Source organism: Palaemon carinicauda, chromosome 15 (assembly GCF_036898095.1).
Source record: "Palaemon carinicauda isolate YSFRI2023 chromosome 15, ASM3689809v2, whole genome shotgun sequence".
Taxonomy (NCBI): Eukaryota; Metazoa; Arthropoda; class Malacostraca; order Decapoda; family Palaemonidae; genus Palaemon; species Palaemon carinicauda.
This window is the reverse complement of record NC_090739.1, coordinates 5,229,305-5,250,168: the sequence shown is the minus strand read 5'-3', so window position 1 is coordinate 5,250,168 and position 20,864 is coordinate 5,229,305. Positions and strand designations below refer to the sequence as shown.

General features: G+C 44.9%; 1 long non-coding RNA gene across 1 annotated transcript in view; it reads left to right on the top strand.

Moving 5' to 3' along the window:
* LOC137654457 (uncharacterized) overlaps nucleotides 1–20,864 on the top strand; it is a 37,531-nt gene that overhangs the window by 1,005 nt on the left and 15,662 nt on the right. Inside the window, exon 2 of the long non-coding RNA XR_011046635.1 lies at nucleotides 13,137–13,374. This is a non-coding gene — a long non-coding RNA (uncharacterized lncRNA). The remainder of the gene's footprint in view (nucleotides 1–13,136; nucleotides 13,375–20,864) is intronic.

Below are 20,864 nucleotides of genomic sequence, written 5' to 3'. Positions count from 1 at the left end.
GGGCCTATGCTAGGAAACCTGTTTTAAGGCGTAGACCTACTGTAACCTAATACGCCTATGCTGTTTCTGTTGTACTTCTGATGATCATGTATTAACCCAATTACTCTTGGTTTTATTATAGATACAGATGGGAAAAAGCTTTTCTACTAAAACATAGGAGTTTCCTTTAAAAAGATAGCAAATTTAGGGTTGAAGTATAGGCTAGCTTTAGCAACGGTCCCTATAGCATATATATAAACAAAGATATGGGGGTGTTAATGTAGTTAGTTGGACAGGTATAGACTCTCTGGGGTGTTTGTATGGTGACGGGTCATGCCCCATAACTCCCTTGTTTTAAACCTTATAGCTAAGAATACGGTAGTCTAAGGGGTCGCAGTAGGTGTTAGGTAAGGACACTGCTTGTAGATTAGGTCAGGAGGGGTAGTTTAAGTTAGGTGACGTAATATGCACGTGGGTGGTACTGTCTGTTGTTATACAAAGGCTCCAACTTTCTTATTGTCAAATTGATTTCCTTTATTATGTTTATTTTGGTCTGAAATATTATGTTTAGCTATTCTTACAATGTACAAAATATGATTTATTGTTGCCTTGCAAATAATGAAACTGGTTGGGAACAAACACAAGGTTGAGACTTAGTTTTAAGTTGAGGTAAGAATACGGCAGTCTAATTAGGTTACAGGGGTCCATATTCTGCCTGATATGGCTGTTAGGTTAGGTTAGTTGGTGAACCTTATATTAGGTGGTGTTCTTGTGTTTGTTTCCCTTTTAAAATGTGGGTTTTCAGTCATAACATTTGAAATTTTACAATGTCTGACCCAATGAACTACTGTACTGTACAAAGGCTCCAGTGACAGAAATAGGTTAAGATACATTACTGTATTTTGATAGCATAATTTTGTTTTTCAATATTAAACTTACCCGATGATCATATAGCTGTCAGCTCTGCTGCCCGACAGAAAAAACCTACGGGCGGAATACGCCAGCGATCGCTATACAGGTGGGGGTGTACATCAACAGCGCCATCTGTCAAGTAGGTACTCAAGTACTCGATGTCAACATAGAACCAATTTTCCCTCTGTCGTGCCACTGGCAAGACCTACTAAATACGCCGTCCCTAACTGGATTTGTTTTCACAACGATTTGGTGAAGTACACTATTCCAGTTTTGAGCTTTCGCTATGCAGGGGTTTTTTCTTCATTTCAAAACTTGAACTCGTTTTGGATAGATTTAATTATGGTGACGAAGAGAGTATGGACTCTCTTTCACTTTTAAATGGCCGACCCTTCCCTTAGACGGAAGTGTGTTTAGGTTTTTGGTAATTTTGCTTAACACGTTATAGATCCATTTATTTTATATCTCTCCGCCTTTATAGGCCTCTTCGATTAACTTTCCAATTTTTATAAACTTATAAAAATAAATTTTTATGTTTGTTTATATGCGACCTTTCCTAATAGTAGGCGGTCCTAACTTGGAACCGAAGTTAATTAACATTGAGCCCGTTATATCGTATTTAATCTTTAAAGAATTTAATACTTTTTTAATTTTAATGTTTTATGAAAGAATTTCTTTGATAGTCTCGTACTGTTTTCAAAGATGAACTAACGTTTAGTTTTTAGTCTCCGCAGTTGTTGACGTTCAGAACGTTCAACTTGCGCTCTATCGTTACGATAGAGAGAGAGTGTATCACGGTTTCACTTTGCAGTAAGAGTAAACCGATTCTAGCGTTTCGTTCATTCTTTCTTAGCTTAAATGGTTTAAATTCTTAATAAAGGAACTTTTATTTGGGAAACCTTTCAGTTTTTTCCTTTAGCAAATAACATGTTTTAACGATATATAATTGGGCTCTTCTCTCAGGTGCTAAATCAAGAGAGAAGAGAGAGAGAGATAGAGACGGAGGGAGAGAGAGGAGAATAAACGTTTCGTTCAAGCGGGTAACGTTGTTCTCGTTTTTTTACTCTTCTCCCTAGTCGCTGTAGGGGAAGAAGGTAAAACGTTTCTAGGGTTTTATTCTTGTTCCCAGGCTTTATGCGGTGAGAGATTGTAAACGTAGTTTATTTGATCTAGTGTTTAGTCTCTTTTCCAGCCACTGAATTCTTTATCTTTATTTATGTTTTTCTGTTGCATTGTAAAACTGTTTTCGCAATTACTACCTTTTAATGAAGGATAGGATTGCGTGTTTCAGGTAGAAATCAGTTAAAGTTTAGATTTCAGTGAAATAAGTGCAAACAGAAAATCAAAAGTGATAAAGTGATATGCGCAAAGTGTTACAGTGTTGCGTCCGAGGGTTCGTCTGTTCGTGCCAGTTGTTCACCTAGTCCGGGACCTCTTACAAGCTCCCAAGCCCAGGGGAGAAGTAATGTCGAACGACTTATGGGTTCCACAGGCCTTGATCGACGAACAGACGTTTTTCCCTCCGTGGTTTCGGGCGTATCTACACACGTTAGCCGACGTGAGATCGCCCCACCCACACAAAGACGAGAGAGCCCATTTATTCCTCGTCTGCGGAAGAGGTTTCTCGTAAGAAACCATGGACCAAATCTTGCAGCTTTTAAGTGCAAGTCGGTCCCTTCCGCGCAAGTCCAACGGCCTAGGTGTAGCCACTGGGTCAGTTCGGACTCGCTGCAGTCATCCGACGACTGCACACCTCCCAAGAGAGGCAAGGTGGTACCGCAACAGGCAGTAACTCCGTCTGTTGCCGCACCAGCTGTTTTAGACCCTCAGTCACAACGGACAGTAGCTCCGTCTGTTGCCGTTTTTTGTAGACCCTAAGTGGTCTTTACTGCAGTCTATGCAGACTCAGTTAGCTGCGGTTATGCAGGAGTTTCGTGCGGAGAAGGTTGACACTGCTCTCGTTAGCCTACAACCTGCCACGGTTGTGCGCCCAGCTCACGCTGAGGGTGCCTGCTCCCACACTCCGGCTGCGGAGAGCTCCACCTCCGATGCGCAATCGACCCTGCCAGACGCATGTTAACGTTAGCCGACGTGCGGCTCCCTCCGTTAACATGCGTGAGCTACCGCATCAGCAGTGGGAAGGTGGAGTCAAGCTGCCGTGTTTTGACGCGATGCGTTAGTTTCCGCAACCCACGGCAGTCCCCACCACGCACCACCACTCCGCTTTGGTTGTTGCCTGCTCCCACACTCCGACTGCGGAGAAGGTTGACGATGCACCCGTTTGCCTACAACCTGCCACGGTTGTGCGCCCAGCATGGCTGCCTGCTCCCACACTCTTGTTGTGAGAGCTCCTCCACCCATGCGCAGTCGACCCTGCCAGACGCATGCTGACTCCCACAGACACACGGAGCACTCCGTTGCCGTGCGTGAGCTACCACAAGCTGCCGTGTTTTGACACGGTGTGTCAGCCTCCGCAACCCACTGTGGTTACCGCCACTCGCCCGCAGCAGACTAGTCAGTCAGGAGTTGAGGCTTCCCCACACAGCTTTGGTTGTTGCCAGCTCACAGACTGTCAAGCAGTTACATGACGTTGCCTTCTGGTCTGCTACTAATGCACCAGTGCTGTATGTCCTCACGCACCTGTTGTGGTTGACAGTTCAGTTTTTGACAGTTCACAGACTGTCAAGCAGTTACATAACGTTGCCTTCTGGTCTGCTGCTTATGCACCAGTGAGACCCTCACTGAGATAACCTAGCTTTTCTCGGACATGGTTCCTGTAGATGAGAAAGTGCTGTTCTCCCTCCTTCTGATATTCCTTTGAGGACTCTGTCATTTGGAGAGGAGCCTTAAGCTGCTTAGCCTCCTATGGACTTTAATTAAAGCATAACAAGGCTTCCAGGGATGGTAAATGGTTCCGCTTCAGTCGCTAACCCCGTCTGTTGCCACACCTGCTCCCATAGACCCTAATGGGCTTTGTTGCAAGACATGCAGTCCAAGCTTGTGTCCTTGGTAGAGGATTTTTTTACGGAGAAGAACCTTCTAGCCAACAACCTTCCTACCGGTTGGTTGTACGCCCTGTTGACGCTGAGGTATCCCACTCACGTCCGCCAGTTGAGATGGTTCCTCCACCGGTGCGACCCAGTGTGGGTTGCCAGTCGCACGTTGACGTTAAGCGACTCTCGGAGGTGGTTGTGGACGTTCAGTGTGTCACTAGGAAGACGTTCAACAACCAGCAGAGGTGACTTGTTGTGACGCAGTGCGGCAACCTCAGCAACCCTGTAGGGGGTTGACTGCACAACCCAGACAGTCTAGTCAGTTTCGGGTTGACGCTGTACTTCCTCGCGTCCCCATGGTTGACAGTTCACAGACTGTGCAGCAGTACCATGATCTTGTGTCCGGCTCCGTCACGCATCCACCAGTGCGACCGGATTCAGCGAGTCAGACGTTGCCCACTCCGTTGCCGTTTCCTCATCAGTTTCGGATGAGGAACCCTCTGATGAGGACATTGCTGAACAAGACGATCAACCCCCAGCCCTGCTATCCATCCAGAAGATGCTGAAGAAGGAACACTGCCCTGTCAGGCTGTGGATGAGTCTGGTTAGGACACTGTCATCCGTGGTTCAATTTGTGTCACTTGGAAGACTACACCTCCGTCCTCTTCTGTATCATCTAGCTTTTCACTGGAAAAGGACAAGACGCTAGAAGCGGTCTCGATCCCGGTTTCCGGAAAGATAAAGTCTGGTCTGACTTGGTGAAAGGACTTTATCAACCTTTGAAAGGGTCTTCCCCTGACTGTTCAGACTCCCAACCACGTTTTCTTCTCGGACGCATCGGACGTAGGCTGGGGTGCGACATTAGGCGGTAGGGAATGCTCGGGATTATGGAACTCGAGTCAAAGGACAATGCATTTCAACTGCAAGAAGCTTCTGGCAGTACGTCTGACCTGGAAAAGCTTCAGGTCTCTCCTTCAAGGCATAGTGGTGGAGGTGAACACGGTCAACACCCTGCTTTGACGTACATCTCCAAGCAAGGAGGGACCTACTCTCTGACATGGTACGAGTTCGCAAGAGACCTCCTCTCTTGTTCAACAGGTCTAGACTTTTCACTAGTAACGAGGTTCATCCAAGGCAACTTGAATGTCATAGCAGATTGTCTCAGTAGGAAGGGACAAATAATTCCAACATATTGGACCCTCCACAAGGATGTACAGTATGCAAGAGACTTTGGGCCACCTGGGGCCAGCCAACCATAGATCTCTTCGCAACCTCGATGACCAAGAGGCTCCCAAAACTTTGCTCACCTATCCCGGACCCAGCAGTAGTTCATATAGATGCCTTTCTACTAGATTGGTCACATCTAGATCTATATGCATTCCCTCCGTTCTAGATTGTCAACAAGGTACTGCAGAAGTTCGCCTCTCACAAGGGACAAAGTTGACGCTAGTTGCTTCCCTCTGGCCCGCGAGAGAATAACTCACCGAGGTACTTCGATGGCTAGTAGACGTTCCCAGAACACTTCCCCTAAGGGTGGACCTGCTACGTCTGCCACGCGTAAAGAAGGTACTCCAAGGCCTCCACGCTCTTCGTCTGACTGCCTTCAGAATATCGAAAGACTCGAGAACTAGAGGTTTTTCGAAGGAGGCAACCAGAGCGATTGCTAGAGCAAGGAGAACATCCACCCTTAGAGTCTACCAATCGAAGTGGGAAATCTTCCGAAACTGGTGCAAGTCAGTATCCGTATCCTCGACCAGTACCTCTGTAACTCAAATAGCTGACTTCCTCTTATATCTGAGGAAAGAACGATCTCTTTCAGCTCCCACTATCAAGGGTTACAGAAGCATGTTGGCATCAGTCTTCTGTCACAGAGGCTTAGATCTTTCCAACAATAAAGAACCTCCTTAAGTCTTTTGAGACCACGAAGGAGCGTCGTTTGGTTACACCTGGTTGGAATTTAGACGTGGTTCTAAGATTCCTTATGTCAGACAGGTTCGAACCACTTCAATCAGCCTCCCTGAAAGATCTCACCTTTAAGACTCTTTTCCTGATATGCTTAACCACAGCTAAAAGAGTCAGTGAGATTCATGCCTTCAGCATCCGAAACGGCTACATGTTCTACAACTTGGTTTTCTAGCCAAACACGAGCTGCCTTCTCGGCCTTGACCAATATCGTTCGATATTCCAAACTTAGCGTATGGTTGGAAATGAACTAGAAAGAGTATTATGTCCTGTAAGAGCTCTTAAGTTCTATTTTAAAAACCTTTACGAGGCCCGTCTGAAGCTTTATGGTGTTCAGTTAAGAATCCATCTTTGCCTATGTCAGCGAATTCTTTATCCTATTTTATCAGACTTTTAATACGAGAAGCTCATTCCCTTCTGAATGAGGAAGACCAAGCTTGGCTGAAGGTAAGGACACACGAAGTTAGAGCTGTCACAACTTCCGTGGCCTTTAAACAAAATAGATCTCTGCAAAGTATATTCGACGCAACCTTTTGGAAAAGCAAATCAGTGTTCGCGTCTTTTATATTAAGAATGTCCAGTCTCTTTACGAGAACTGCTACACTCTGGGACCATTCGTAGCAACGAGTGCAGTAGTGGTGGGGGCTCCACCACTACAATTCCCTAATTCCAGAACCTTTTTAATCTTTCTCTTGAAATATTTTTGGGTTGTCCGGAAGGCTAAGAAGCCTTTCGCATCCTACTTGATTTGGCGGGTGGTCAAAATCATTTCTTGAGAAGCGCCTAGATTAGAGGTTTTGATGAGGACCTTTAGTATGGGTTGCAACCCTTCATACTTCAGCTCCTAGGAGTCGCTCAGCATCCTATGAGGATCGCGAGGCTCAGTAAGGAAGACGTACTTAAAAAGGCAGAGTAATTGTTCAAGTCGACTTCCTTACCAGGTACTTATTTATTTTATGCTTGTTATTTTGAATAACTGCTAAAATGAAATACGGAATACTTAGCTCATAATAATGTCAACATGTAATGCTGGTCTCTACCCACCCCCCTGGGTGTGAATCAGCTATATGATCATCGGGTAAGTTTAATATTGAAAAATGTTATTTTCCTTAGTAAAATAAATTTTTGAATATACTTACCCGATGATCATAAATTAAAGGACCCACCCTTCCTCCCCAATAGAGACCCAGTGGACAGAGGAGAAAATTGGTTCTATGTTGACATCGAGTACTTGAGTACCTACTTGACAGATGGCGCTGTTGATGTACACCCCCACCTGTATAGCGATCGCTGGCGTATTCCGCCCGTAGGTTTTTTCTGTCGGGCAGCAGAGCTGACAGCTATATGATCATCGGGTAAGTATATTCAAAAATTTATTTTACTAAGGAAAATAACATTTTTGGAGATGAACAGGCATAATTAGGACAAAATTTGTTATTGAACCTACCTAATATGAATAATACTGAAAAACTTGCAAATACCTTTGGGAAATAAATACTGTACCAAAATATGTTTTTTTTTTTTATAGAACAGTGCAATTTGTTTTGGCACTATGTACAAACCTTACGTTCTTTACGTGGGAATGTTATTTCGGCGAGATCTGAAATCAGCCGTTAAAGTTTTGCAAGGTGTAACTACCCTCTGCTAGTTTGCGGAGGGGCTAGCGAGGGTAGAACAACCAACCTGCTCACATTAGCACTAGTAAACAACCGCCACTTTTTATTTCGGTAGAGTTAAGACTTAGTCTTGCTCTCCCGTCAAAACCTTTTAACCGGCTTATGATCAAAAGCAACTTGCCTAAAGTTTGAAAAATTCCTTTTACTTGTTAGATTGTGATTCGGTCTTCCGTTGGGTGGGAATTCCATCGCTTCCGTTGGCGAAACAACAGTGGCCATCACCGGGGGAAGTCTCTTCCATTGCCGTTTGCGGCAACCCCTACCCTCCTTGAGGCTTATGGGTCTCCCTGCTAAGGAATACTTTCTGAGGGTGTTACAGTTTGCAGCATCACTCTCTGCTTATGCTCACCTTAATTCCTGCAGCTCTGTCTTAGGAACGAGGGCAGTGGCAAACTGGTTCCCTTCGGGGTTTCCAGTTGGGAGGATCCCTTCTGGATGAACCTGAAACTATCTTCAGCTACTTTTCACAGGCAGCTCTTGATGTTGACCTTTAACTTTAAAACAGCTCGTTGATGGGAAGCTGCCCGGAAGTCCACCTCCAGGTCTTGGACAACTTTCCCTTCCGAGGGAGAGATAACCTCCACCAAGTGTTGGTCAACTTTCCCTTCTGAGGGAGAGATACCCTTCACCAGCCACTGTCTAGCTATGTTTCTGCATTTGAGGAGAATTGCCGACAGCGGCATTGAGGATTGGTTGCCTTTCCTGCCCGTGGGAGGGACTGCCTTCGCCTGAGTGGTTCCCCCCCCCACACGGGGGATTCCTCCGGCAGGAATTGTATTTGTCCATGCCCCGCTCTTGCTTTTCAGAGCATGGTGACGAAGTTAGGCAACTGTTTGCAGTTCCTGTTTGTCTCTGTCGTACCCTCAGGGTATAAAACTAGTCTCTTGAGCAATATCCTTTCAGGGTCTTTGCTGCAGATGATGATGCCTGTCTACTGCTTCCAGTTGCTGCCTCTTCCATCGATTAGTCTCGTAGTCTGTAACTTTGTGGTTATTGCTGACATCGTATTTGTTGGACACAACGAAGCTCATCGATCTCCATTTTGGCCTCATGGTTTCAACCTCTTACGAGGGAGAAACTGCTAGTAGGCTAAAACTTTTCTTGGTTATTACCTACATTGTGCCTGTGGGACAAAACAAAGCTCATAGTTTCATCATCTTTATAGGAAAACTGCTCGTAGGTTACAGTATAACTCTTCAGAGTTATTACCTACATCATGCCTGTTGGGCACAACACAGCACATGGAGCTTTGTGAGGTCAATTCCATGTTAAAATCTCTTATGAGGAGAGGACGTAGGGCCACTCGGCAATCCCAGGGCGGGGTTAGGACGAGCATTAGTACTTCACAAAGACCTTAGTTTTGCAAAGTCATGCGCAGTGTTGTGCACCCTTATATTGAACACTAGGGAGGTGGGTGGGTGAGCTCTTCTACCTGATCAAGGTCTGTGAGCAACCCTGGTTGCTCGCCTTAGTATCTCACATTATCTGTACCTATTCTTATAGGTAAGAGTCAATTCTTTTCTCGCCAGAGTTCACCAACGCTCGCCAGCATTCACTAGCATTTTTTAATGCTCGCGCTCTCTGGTGTTTGCCAGCATTCGTTGGTAAGCCTAGACAAACCTGCATAGTGTTTGTGTTCACTGCATTCTGCGCCAGCAAACCCTTACGTGCGAGAGTACGCTTTGTGAAGGGAAGAGAGCCCACCAGACACTAAGCATAGCTAGGTGTGCAGGCAAACTCCGTTCTCTGAGGAAGGGAACGTTCACTAACATCTCATAAAAGGCTGAAACGAATTCCTTGGGTTACGCATGCATGCTTGCCAAGATAAAACCCTGAATCATCTGGAGGACAGGATTTCCCTCCTACAGAGCAGTGGCTTGCATCTTGACGTCAATTGACTTACAATGTTTACTTGCTAGGCAATCTCTCTGCCGCTCGGGATTAACCGATGAGAATTCAATTTTTCCTTGAGAGTCGAGGTTCCTTGGTCCTCTCAATCAACTTGCCTTTTACAAGCGAATGTCTCCTCCTGTAGGAGCACATAATGCTACCCGCCAGGCTTCTGCGGGAAGCAGGTCGTACGAGAGTACTCTGGTCCATTCCATTTGGACGTGAGACTTTTAGCAAGGTGTAACTACCACCGCACGGCTAGATAGTGGGTGGTAGACTTTCCATGCCTCTCACATCCGCACTGGTAATATGACGTAACTTTTCATTTTGGCTCGGTAGAAAACAGACATACATATACTGTTGTTCTCTCCTATGAACCTAGTTACTCATTCCAAATTAACACAAACTGGTCTAAACGTTAAAAAGTTTCCTGTTCCTTTTGTCTTTCAGGGTGATTGTACATGAGTCTCTATCATGGAGGTTTCTCCTGGCATAGAAGGATGTCGTTATGGCACCTTTATGTTAGCCATGGAGACGGATCATCATGGCCTTTTCCTGCATGTAGGGGTCACTCCTGTTTGCAGGTGTCTCCTTATAGGGAGTGGCCTCCCTCCTAGTGGCAGTGATATGGTAGACGACGGAAGAAGGCCAAGAGGGATTCTTCCCCTTCGAGCTCATCCTCAAAGGCAAAGAAACCTCGCCATCTGACTCTGCCAGCTCATTCCTGTCACTCTCACTGCTCGATCGGTCTCCTCTGGGTATCGATCGAGTAAGAGTCAACTTTGCGGTTCTGAGGTCTCCATTGCTTCCCCTAGAGAAGCAGAGCCACCCTCGAGCTTAGGGGAGTCTCTCCACCGACACTGTGCGACAGCTGTGGCCTTCCTTGGGGCTTGCGAATTCCCCGAGCAAGGAACAGCTGCTCGAGGTCCTTTGGTTGAGGACACAGTTGGAGGGCATAGCTGCCTCCCCAGGGGTTAACTTCGGTCTTCCTCCCAGACTCTTTGGAGGTTACGTACCGAAGGAGCCTCACATGTGTCTGCTCTTAGCGACCTCAGCTTCTGCTCGACCACCCTAAGTTCTTCTTGCTTTGGCAGACAAACGTGAGATGTCGCAGACTAGTACCTCTCGTGGTTATCCGTAGGGGAATCCTTCTGGGGTGAACCCAGAAACTAGCTTCAGCTACATTTTGCTGCTCACAGCATACGATACTGACCTTCAACCTGAGCTTGCTCAGCACATTGAGGGGAAGCAGATTGTGCTGCTCGAAAGTCCGCTTCCAGGTGTCAGGCGGCCATCTTATTCCCGGGAAAGGTGCCCTTCGCCCGAGTGTTGGCCCTCCCGGGGCTTCCACAACAGGGTGCTCGATTCAACAATGCCTCACTCTAGCTCTTCAGAGCGTAGCTTCTCATAGCTAGTTATTGAAGGGGTCAGGCGGCTGCTTGCAGCTCCGCCTACCTGTTGTGTCCATAGGGCACAACATTTTTGTTTTGTGAGGCCAGGTCCTTTGGGATCTGTGCCTAGGGTTTCGACCTCTCACGAGGGAGAACCTGCTGCTCTGCCTGTGCGCCAGCGTACAGCAAAAGCTCAGCCTTCTTTGCCTCCTTGTGAGTGAACATCTTGCTTAGGGGAAGGGAATGGTGTTTGCCGAACTCCTGCGGGAGCGAAAACGAGCAGGAGTGTCTTTTTTAGAGCACATTAGTGTGGAAAAGCACAGACAGTAGTCTAGCGATCTTAGAGATGCCACATGGCATCACTATTCTATCTTGTTTCTCTTCATGTTATTTTCAAGTTTTTATAGTTTATATATGAAAGATTTATTATAATGTTATTTTTGTTCTTAAACTTTTCTTGTAGTTTTTCCCTATATCCTTTCCCCACCGGGCTATTTTCCCTGTTGGGGCCCTTGGCTTATAGCGTCCTGATTGTCCAACTAGGGTAGTAGCTTAGCAAGTAATAATGATAAGAACCTGCTCCTTCTGGATCCGAGCACTCATAGGGGATTTAGGATACTGATCTTTCCTTCACTATCCCAGACTGACAGAGGGACCCAAAACAAATGCAGTGGCTTCCCCCTATCACCTCGGTTTTTCCTGTATATCCTTCCTCACCTGTTGCCTAGTCTTCCGATGTTCCCTTCTCGAAGAAGAGGAGGAATTAGTTGCCAAGACATTGGATAACTGATTAAGAAGTCTCTCAAAGGACATCTACCATTCCTCTGCATGATTTTTTTAGGGGAGCAGCTCTGTATCAAAACTTGACCCTCCACAGTATGGTTTTCGGTGCGTGCTACGGCAATATACTAGAAAAGCTTGTTGCTCTCTGGGGATGACCAGTGATCAATCCGTTTGCCACATGGTTAAACAGGAAAGTCTTGATGTTCTGTTTCCCCATTTAAGACTCATGGGAAGTGATTGACGACTCTGTCTAACTCTCACTGGATCACCTGGATGGCTACGCCAGCATCCCATAGAGGTTTTCAATTTCATAGTGAGACTAAAAAAACCCTAGGTTGGATAAGTGGGCATGTGCACCTAGGGGTTAACACTGAAGTCTTATGCATATAGTATACCTGTAGAAAAGCTATAGTCACATTGTATATTTGCATAAGTCAAACCATTTATGGGAAATGCTTTGCAAATAAAATATAGTAAAGGTAGATTGTCATCACTTAAGTAATTTCTCATGAAATAGAATATAATTCTTATTTATTGTATGCTTAAAAGCAAGAGAGGTACTCTTAAGTGACAATTTCAAGATAACAGCCAGAGTGCATAGACATTCAAATTGCTTAAAAAGGAGATTTGAAGATAGAAAAATTTATTTTTAGGGAGGTGCTATGTTGTCTCGAAGGCCTTTCCTGTGATAGGCTAGACTGGGAATCCAATACGGCAGAAATACCAAAGAAATATCTCCACTGCTCTAGGACTAGTGAATCAATGTGCAAGGCATGGACTCAGTGTAAATTCTAAAAAATACTATGAGAGTGGAGGTAGCTGGCCATGATGGCGGCCTCTAGAGGGCCGCGAACAGCAACAAATAAAACTGAGATATAATAAAAACTAAGGGCAAGGCTACCTCCAAAGACTCAAAACTCATAGATCTGGTACTTAACATAGATGGAGAGACAGTAGAGTCCGAAATCATAGATAAATCCTGGGTAAAACCGAGAAAAAATCCACCACGAAAAATAAAACCGTGAGAACGGGTTGTGCTATGATAAAGGAGTGACGTCACAGGCGTGGGTTGGAATGTTGGTAGTAGAGATCGGAGTTAGGTGTTGAACGGCACCTCGCTGTAACAGGGACATTGGAAGGAGATATCTAAATGGTGCGAGGCCTCTGGTTGTGATTTATCACGCCCCAGTATATTATACCGACACCTATTAGGTGAGCGAGCTGGGTTCAACCTAGCATTCCTATACAATTTTTTCTCTGGTAAATTCATAGCAGTTTAACCTTAGAAATGATGTAAAAGGAGCATTTCACTGGGCGGCACAGGTCTCTCGCCCAGAAATAGATTTTTCCTTTGTCAAAATCCCTTTTTTGCTTTTACAGTATTAAATGTATTAAACAAGTTTCATACTATTGGGAACTAAATTCCTATATCTTTAGAATATATACCTATAATATTTATACACAGTAATGCTTAACTTGTTAGAGGCCAAATAAAGTTTTGAGGAAATAACTTACAGAAACACTAAAGTTACTATATTTTTCCTTTGCAGTTGAGTGATGCTATGATAAAATCTCCAATGGCATTGGTCTAAAGGTTGATGCGTATGATACTTCCGAAGCTCTTGAAAATGAGTCGAAGAGATGGCTGTTTGGCGACGCATAAGAAATGGTTTAACAATAGCGGTGATGGTGGCCTTTATAGTGTACATAGGATACTGCACAGAGGAACTCTATACTCGCATCCAGAACAATAGGAAATTGCAAAGACTGATTAATTATGAAAAAGAGGTTAGTATTAATTGGTATTCCCTTTTCAGTTATAGTGTATTCTGTAGTTTTCCTCTAGGACCTGGTGAGTTTGGTGCTTAACTTTTCATAAGTATATCTTGTATTTATGCATTATCTATTTTTAAATTCTTGATTCAGTTGATGTTAGGGCCTGGCATGCTTTTTAACCCTTTTACCCCCAGGCTATTTGGAAATTTCCAACCCTTAACCCCCAGGGGTTATTCTCTTTCAAGCACATTTTGCAGTATAGTTTTTTTAAATTGCTCTAACAGCCTTAATTTTCAATATTAAAACTTACCCGATAATCATGTAGCTGTCAACTCCGTTGCCCGACAGAATTCTATGGAGGGATACGCCAGCTATCACAATACTAGAAGGGGGTGTACTTACCAGCGCCACCTGTGGCCAGGTACTCAAGTACTTCTTGTTGACACCTCCTCAATTATTCCTCTGTCGTGCTTCCGGCAAGACGTTCTGGGATACGCTTATGTTCTTGGAGTATTTTCACGACTTTGGTGAAGTATTTCTCTTTGATTTCGGCTGTCGCTTTACTGGAAACTTCTATATTAGCTTAGTTAGCTTTTGGAATTAATTTGATTAATTATGGTGACGAAGAGAGTATGAACTCTCTTTCACCTTTAAATGGCCGACCCTTCCCTTAGACGGAAGTGTTGGTGTCTAAGAGAGTATAGACTCTCTTTCTTAATTTTGCTTAACAAAAGTTATAGATTTATTTTATATCTCTCCGCCTCTTATAGGCCTCTTCGATTAACTTCCTTTTTTTATAAACTTATTAAAATTAATTTTTATATTTGTTTATATTCGACCTTCCTAATAGTAGGCGGTCTTTTCTTGGTACCGAAGTTATTTAACATTGAGCCCGTCATTTCGGTTTTACCTGTTAACATATTATGCTATTTTAATGTCTTTGAAAGAATTTCTTTGATAGTCTAGTACTGTTTTCAAAGTTGAACTAACGTTTTGTTTTGTCTCTGCAGTTGTTGACGTTCAGAACGTTCAACTTGCACTCTATCGTTACGATAGAGAAAGAATTTTCACGGTTTTACATTGCAGTAAGAGTAACCGTGTCTAGCGTTTTGTTCATTCTTTCTTAACTTAATGGTTTTAATCCTAATAAAGGAACTTTTCATTTTGGGAAATATTTCAGTTTTTTCCTTTAACAATAATATGTTTTAACGATATATATGATTGGGCTCTTCTCTCAGGTTCTAAGTCAAGAGAGAGAGAGAGAGAGAGAGAGATAGAGACGGAGGGAGAAAGAGGAGGATAAACGTTTCATTCAAGCCTGCCAGGCGTACGAGTAACGTTGTTATCGTTTTTGCTCTTCTCCCTAGTCTCTTTAGGGGAAGAAAGTAAACGTTTCTAGAGTGATCTAGTGTTTAGTCTCTTTCCAGCCACTGAATTATTTATCTTTCATTAGATTTTTCTGTTACATTGTAATTCTGTTTTCGCAATTACTAACTTTTGAGAAAGGATAGAATTGCGTGTTTCAGGTACAAACCACTTAAAGTTTCGAGTTCAGTGAAATAAGTGCAAACAGAAAATCAAAGTGATAAGGGATTAGCGCAAAGTGTGTCAGTGTTGTGCGTGAGGGTACTTCTGTGCGCGCCAGTCGTTCTCTCAGTCCGGGACCTCTTGCAAGCTCCCAAGCCCAGGGGAGAAGCAATGTCGAAGGACAAAAAGGTTCAGCAGGCCTTGATCGGCGCACAGAAGTATCCTCGGTGGTTGTGGGCGTGTCTTACCGAGACCGTCACTCCCACCCGCAGACGATTGAGCCCTTATTTTGCTCGTCTGCAGAAGAAATTTAGGGGAGAAAACGCTGGTCTCAGGTCTCAAGACCTCTTAAACATAAAGTCCAGACCTATGCCAGACGTACGAAGTTAGAGTTCAACAACCCGGATGCAGTCATTGGGTTAGCTCTGACTCTCCTCAGTCATCAGTTGAATGCACTCCGCATAAGAGGAGTAAGGTTCTGCCGCAACAGATCTCTGCTGTTAAGGCTTTACCTCAGCAGACCTTAGTGTCTGCCGACCCCAAGTTGACTCTACTGCAGTCCATGCAGTCACAACTTTCGGTCTTGATGCGTGAGTGTCGGGCTGAGAGTGTTGCGCCTCCGCCTCCGCCTACACTCCCTCCGCCTGCGCTCGCTCCGCCTGATCGCAGTACCACCTGCCAGGCGTACGATGTTGAGCCACGTTCTGAGTTGGCTGTTCCCAGTGGTGCTCAGCCTCCGCCTTCTTTAAGGCAACCTTTACAATGGGATCAGGAGGATTATACCTCTCTTCCTCCGCCTCCACTTGCTGCTCCACCAGTGATGCAACACTCGGTTGAGGTACAACAACCTCTCCCGTCCTTGAGTCAGTCTCCTCAGCTCTCGCTGCAGCGAGCTCAACCCTCCACAAGGCAAGCACCACTACACCTTAGCCTTGCGCCTCAGGAGCCTCAGCTTGCGAGACATTTACCTTGTTCTGCGCAGCCTCTACCTCATCGCGCTCCGCTCACACCACAGGAACAGGAACTTACTACTCCGCTTCCGCCAACCGCTCAGCAAGCGCAACCCTTGGGTTCAGCCACTCATGCCAGGAGTCAGCCTCCTCCACCCATGCGCCTACCTTCTGCTACTTCCTTTGATCAGCCTTTGCAGACTGAGCCTCAGGTGTTCCCTCAACAGAGTCTTGAAGAGGAAACCACAACTATTGTTGTTCCAGCTCGTTCTGACTCTGCTGTTCAGCATACCTTACCTCCATTTTCAAACCTTATGATAATGGAGGTTATTTGTATTACTTATAAAAATATATTTGTATTCCTTGCAATATATTTTTAACAATATCGCAGAATATGGCAAAAAATATGAATCATGAGTTATGAATGTAAGGTAAATATTATGTTGATATTTAAACCCATGCAAGCATGCATAAAGCACTCTAGCACTGGTCATGGAATTTCTGAGAAATGTTAAACGCCATGCACACGCTCTGCTTACCTTACAGCATGCTCTACATACAGCATGCTCTGCTTACAGCATGCTCTGCATACTACATGCTCTGCATACAGCATGCTCTGCATTCAGCATGCTCTGCATACAACATGCTCTACATACAGCATGCTCTGCATTCAGCATGCTCTGCATACAACATGCTCTGCATACAGCATGCTCTGCATTCAGCATGCTCTGCATACAACATGCTCTGCATACAGCATGCTCTGCATTCAGCATGCTCTGCATACAACATGCTCTACATTCAGCATGCTCTGCATACAGCATACTCTGCATACAACATGCTCTGCATACCTTACCGCATGCTTCTCAGTCACACATCTTTGGTTGTTGCCAACTCACTAGACTGTCAAGCAGTTTCATAACGTTGCCTTCTAGTCTGCTGCTTTTGCACCAGTGAACCCTCACTGAGAGAACTTAGCTTTTCTAGGATATGGTCCCTGTAGATGAGAAAGTTCTTTTCTCCCTCCTTCTGATATTCCCTTGAGGACTCTGTCATTTGGAGGGAGCCTTTAGCTGCATAGCCTCCTATGGACTTTTATTTAAGCGTTACATGCTTCCAGGGAAGGTAATGGTTCCACTTCAGTCGCTAATCCCGTCTGTTACCACACCTGCTCCCATAGACCTTGAGCTGTGTTGCAAGACATGCAGTCCAAGCTTAGTCCTTGTTAGAGGATTTTTTGTTTACGGAGTCAATGTGTCACGGGGAAGACGTTCAACAACCAACAGAAGTGACTTGTTGTGACGCAGTGCGGCAACCTCAGCAACCCGATAAGGAGTTGTCTGTACGACCCAGACAGTCTAGACAGATTCGGGTTGTCACTGTACTTCCTCGCTTGCCCATGATTGACAGTTCACAGACTGTGCAGCAGTACCATGATCTTGTGTCCGGCTCCGTCAGACGACTGGCTTTTTAGAGCTCCCACAAGTCGTCGCTGTCTGGAGATTTTCAAATGGACTATGGATCTGACCAAGGAACTGGGCCTCCTGGTCAATTTTGAGGAGTCTCAGCTCGTTCCATCCCAGACCATTGTCTCCTTGGGTATGGATCTTCAGAGTCGAGCTTTTCGGACTTTTCCGTCGGCCCCAAGGATCCTCCAAGCCCTAGAATGCATCCAGAGCATGCTGAGAAGGAACCGATGCTCAGTCAGGTAGTGGATGAGTCTAACAGGGACACTTTCATCGCTGGCCCTGTTCATCGTGTTAGGGAGACTCCACCTCCCCCCCCTTCAGTATCATCTAGCTGCTCACTGGATAAAGGACATGACGCTAGAGACGGTCTCAGTTCCTGTTTCCGAAGAGAGGAGGTCTTCTCTCGCGTGGTGTAAGAACAGCTTTCTTCTCAAGAAAGTCTACCTTTGGCTGTTCAGAAACACGACCGCCGTCTCCTCTCGGACGCATCAGACACGGGCTGGGGTGCGACTTTGGACGGACAAGAATGCTCGGGAACATGGAATCAGGAGCAAAGGACACTTCACATCAATTGCAAGGAGTTGTTGGCGGTTATTCTGGCCTTGATAAACTTCAAGTCCCTCCAGCTTAACAAAGTGGTGGAGGTGGACTCTGACAACACCACAGCCCTGGCTTACATCTTCAAGCAGGGAGGGACTCTTTCGTGGAAGTTGTTCTAGATCGCAAGGGACCTACTCATCTGGTCTAAAGATCGAAAGCTAACTGGTAACGAGGTTCATTCAGGGCGGTATGAATGTCATGGCAGATCACCTCAGACGGAAGGGTCAGGTCATCCCCACAGAGTGGACCCTTCTCAAGAATGTTTGCAACAGACTTTGGGCCCTGTGGGGTCAGCCAACCATAGATCTGTTCACTACCTCGATAACCTAGAGACTCCTGTTGTATTGTTCTCCGATTCCAGACCCAGCAGCAGTTCACGTGGATGCTTTTCTGCTGGATTGGTTCCATCTCGACCTGTATGCATTCCCGCCGTTCAAGATTGTCAACAGGGTACTTCAGAAGTTCTCCTCTCACAAAGGGACACGGCTGACGTTGGTTGGCTCCGCTCTGGTCCGCGAGAGAATGGTTCTTAGAGGTACTGCAATGGCTGGTCGACATTCCCAGGACTCTTCCTCTAGGAGTGAACCTTCTAAGTCTACCTCACGTAAAGAAGGTACACCCAATCCTCCACGCTCTTCGTCTGACTGCCTTCAGACTTTCGAAAGACTCTCAAGAGCTAGGGGCTTTTCGAAGGAGGCAGCCAGAGCGATTGCCAAAGCAAGGAGAACATCCACTCTCAGAATCTATCAGTCTCAAGGGGAAGTCTTCCGTAGCTGGTACAAGACCAATGCAGTTTCCTCAACCAGTACCACTGTAACCCAGATTGCTGACTTCCTGTTATATCTAAGGAAAGTAAGATCCCTTTCAGCTCCTACGATCAAGGGTTACAGAAGTATGTTGGCAGCGGTTTTCCGCCACAGAGGCTTGGATCTTTCCACCAACAAAGATCTACAGGACCTCCCTAGGTCTTTTGAGACCTCAAAGGAACGTCTGTTGTCCACTCCAGGCTGGAATCTAGACGTGGTCCTAAGGTTCCTTATGTCATCAAGATTTGAACCTCTCCAATCAGCCTCTTTTTAGGACCTCACATTAAAAACTCTTTTCCTCGTGTGCTTGACAACAGCTAAAAGAGTAAGTGAGATCCACGCCTTCAGCAGGATCATTGTTTTCACATCTGAAACGGCTACATGTTCCTTGCAGCTCGGTTTTTGCTAAACGAGCTTCCTTCACGTCCTTGGCCTAAGTCGTTCGAGATCCCAAGCCTGTCCAACTTGGTGGGGAATGATCTGAAGAGAGTACTTTGCCCAGTTAGAGCTCTTAGGTACTATCTAAAAAGGTCTTAACCTTTACAAGGACAATCAGAAGCCTTATAGTGTGCTATCAAGAAACCTTCTTTTCCAAGTTCTAAGAACTCAGTTTCTTACTATTCAGGCTTCTGATTAGAGAAACACATTCTCATCTGAAGGAAGAAGACCTTGCTTTGCTGAAGGTAAGGACACATGAAGTGGGAGCTGTGGCTACTTCAGTGGCCTTCAAACAGAACCATTCTCTGCAGAGTGTTATGGATGCAACCTATTGGAGAAGCAAGTCAGTGTTCGCATCATTCTATCTCAAAGATGTCCAGTCTCTTTACGTGTACTGCTACACCCTGGGACCATTCGTGGCAACGAATGCAGTAGTAGGCGAGGGCTCAGCCACTACATTCCCATAATCCCATAACCTTTTAACCTTTCTCTTGAATACTTTTTATGGGTTGTACGGTCGGCTAAGAAGCCTTCCACATCCTTGTTGATTTGGCGGGTGGTCAATTCTTTCTTGAGAAGCGCCGAGGTTAAAGGTTGTGATGAGGTCCTTTAGTATGGGTTGCAGCCCTGTATACTTTAGCACCTTTGAGTTGATTCAGCCTCCCAAGAGGAACGCTGCGCTCAGTAAGGAAGACGATCTTATTAAAGGCAGAGTAACGGTTCAAGTCGACTTCCTTACCAGGTACTTATTATTTCATTGTTATTGTGGATAACTGATTATATGAAATACGGGATACTTAGCTATCCTTTAGTCTTGTACACTGATTTTTCACCCACCCCCCTGGGTGTGAATCAGCTACATGATTATCGGGTAAGTTTTAATATTGAAAAATTTTATTTTTATTAGTAAAATAAATTTTTGAATATACTTACCCGATAATCATGATTTAATCGACCCTCCCTTCCTCCCCATAGAGAACCAGTGGACCGAGGAATAATTGAGGAGGTGTCAACAAGAAGTACTTGAGTACCTGGCCACAGGTGGCGCTGGTAAGTACACCCCCTTCTAGTATTGTGATAGCTGGCGTATCCCTCCATAGAATTCTGTCGGGCAACGGAGTTGACAGCTACATGATTATCGGGTAAGTATATTCAAAAATTTATTTTACTAATAAAAATAAAATTTTTCGTCATAGAGAGGTCTGGTTGGTCTCATTCTCTTGGAAAATGTCTGAAGTTTCTCAAAAAATTATCAAAAAAATGCAAAAAAAATTTAAATAGCAGTTTTTTGCTAGAACGTACCGGTACGTCCATGGGGGTAAAGGGATGAGTTTTGTGAAACTTACCAGTACGTCCTTTGGGGGTAAAAGGGTTAATATGTTGCACTGTTGCCAAGTCGAACAAAAAAATTTGTATTGCTTAATGTAGATGTATTAATCATCTGTTTTCATGCCAATTTAGTATTGATTTTAGTATTCCCAGTTTCATTGGTCTTTTGTCAGTTAAAGAGTAAGTACAGTATTTTCACTTAACAATGACCCACTATTGATTTGATCAATAACCTTTTTCTTGTGAACAGTTTAAGAGGCAACAACTTGCAAGGGGCTGTAAGGAGAACGTTCCTTATTCTGTAAGATTAATGAATTAATTGGTTTACTGTTTGATTAATCATAACCCTTTAATATATACAGTACTCTGTATACTTTACATAGTTT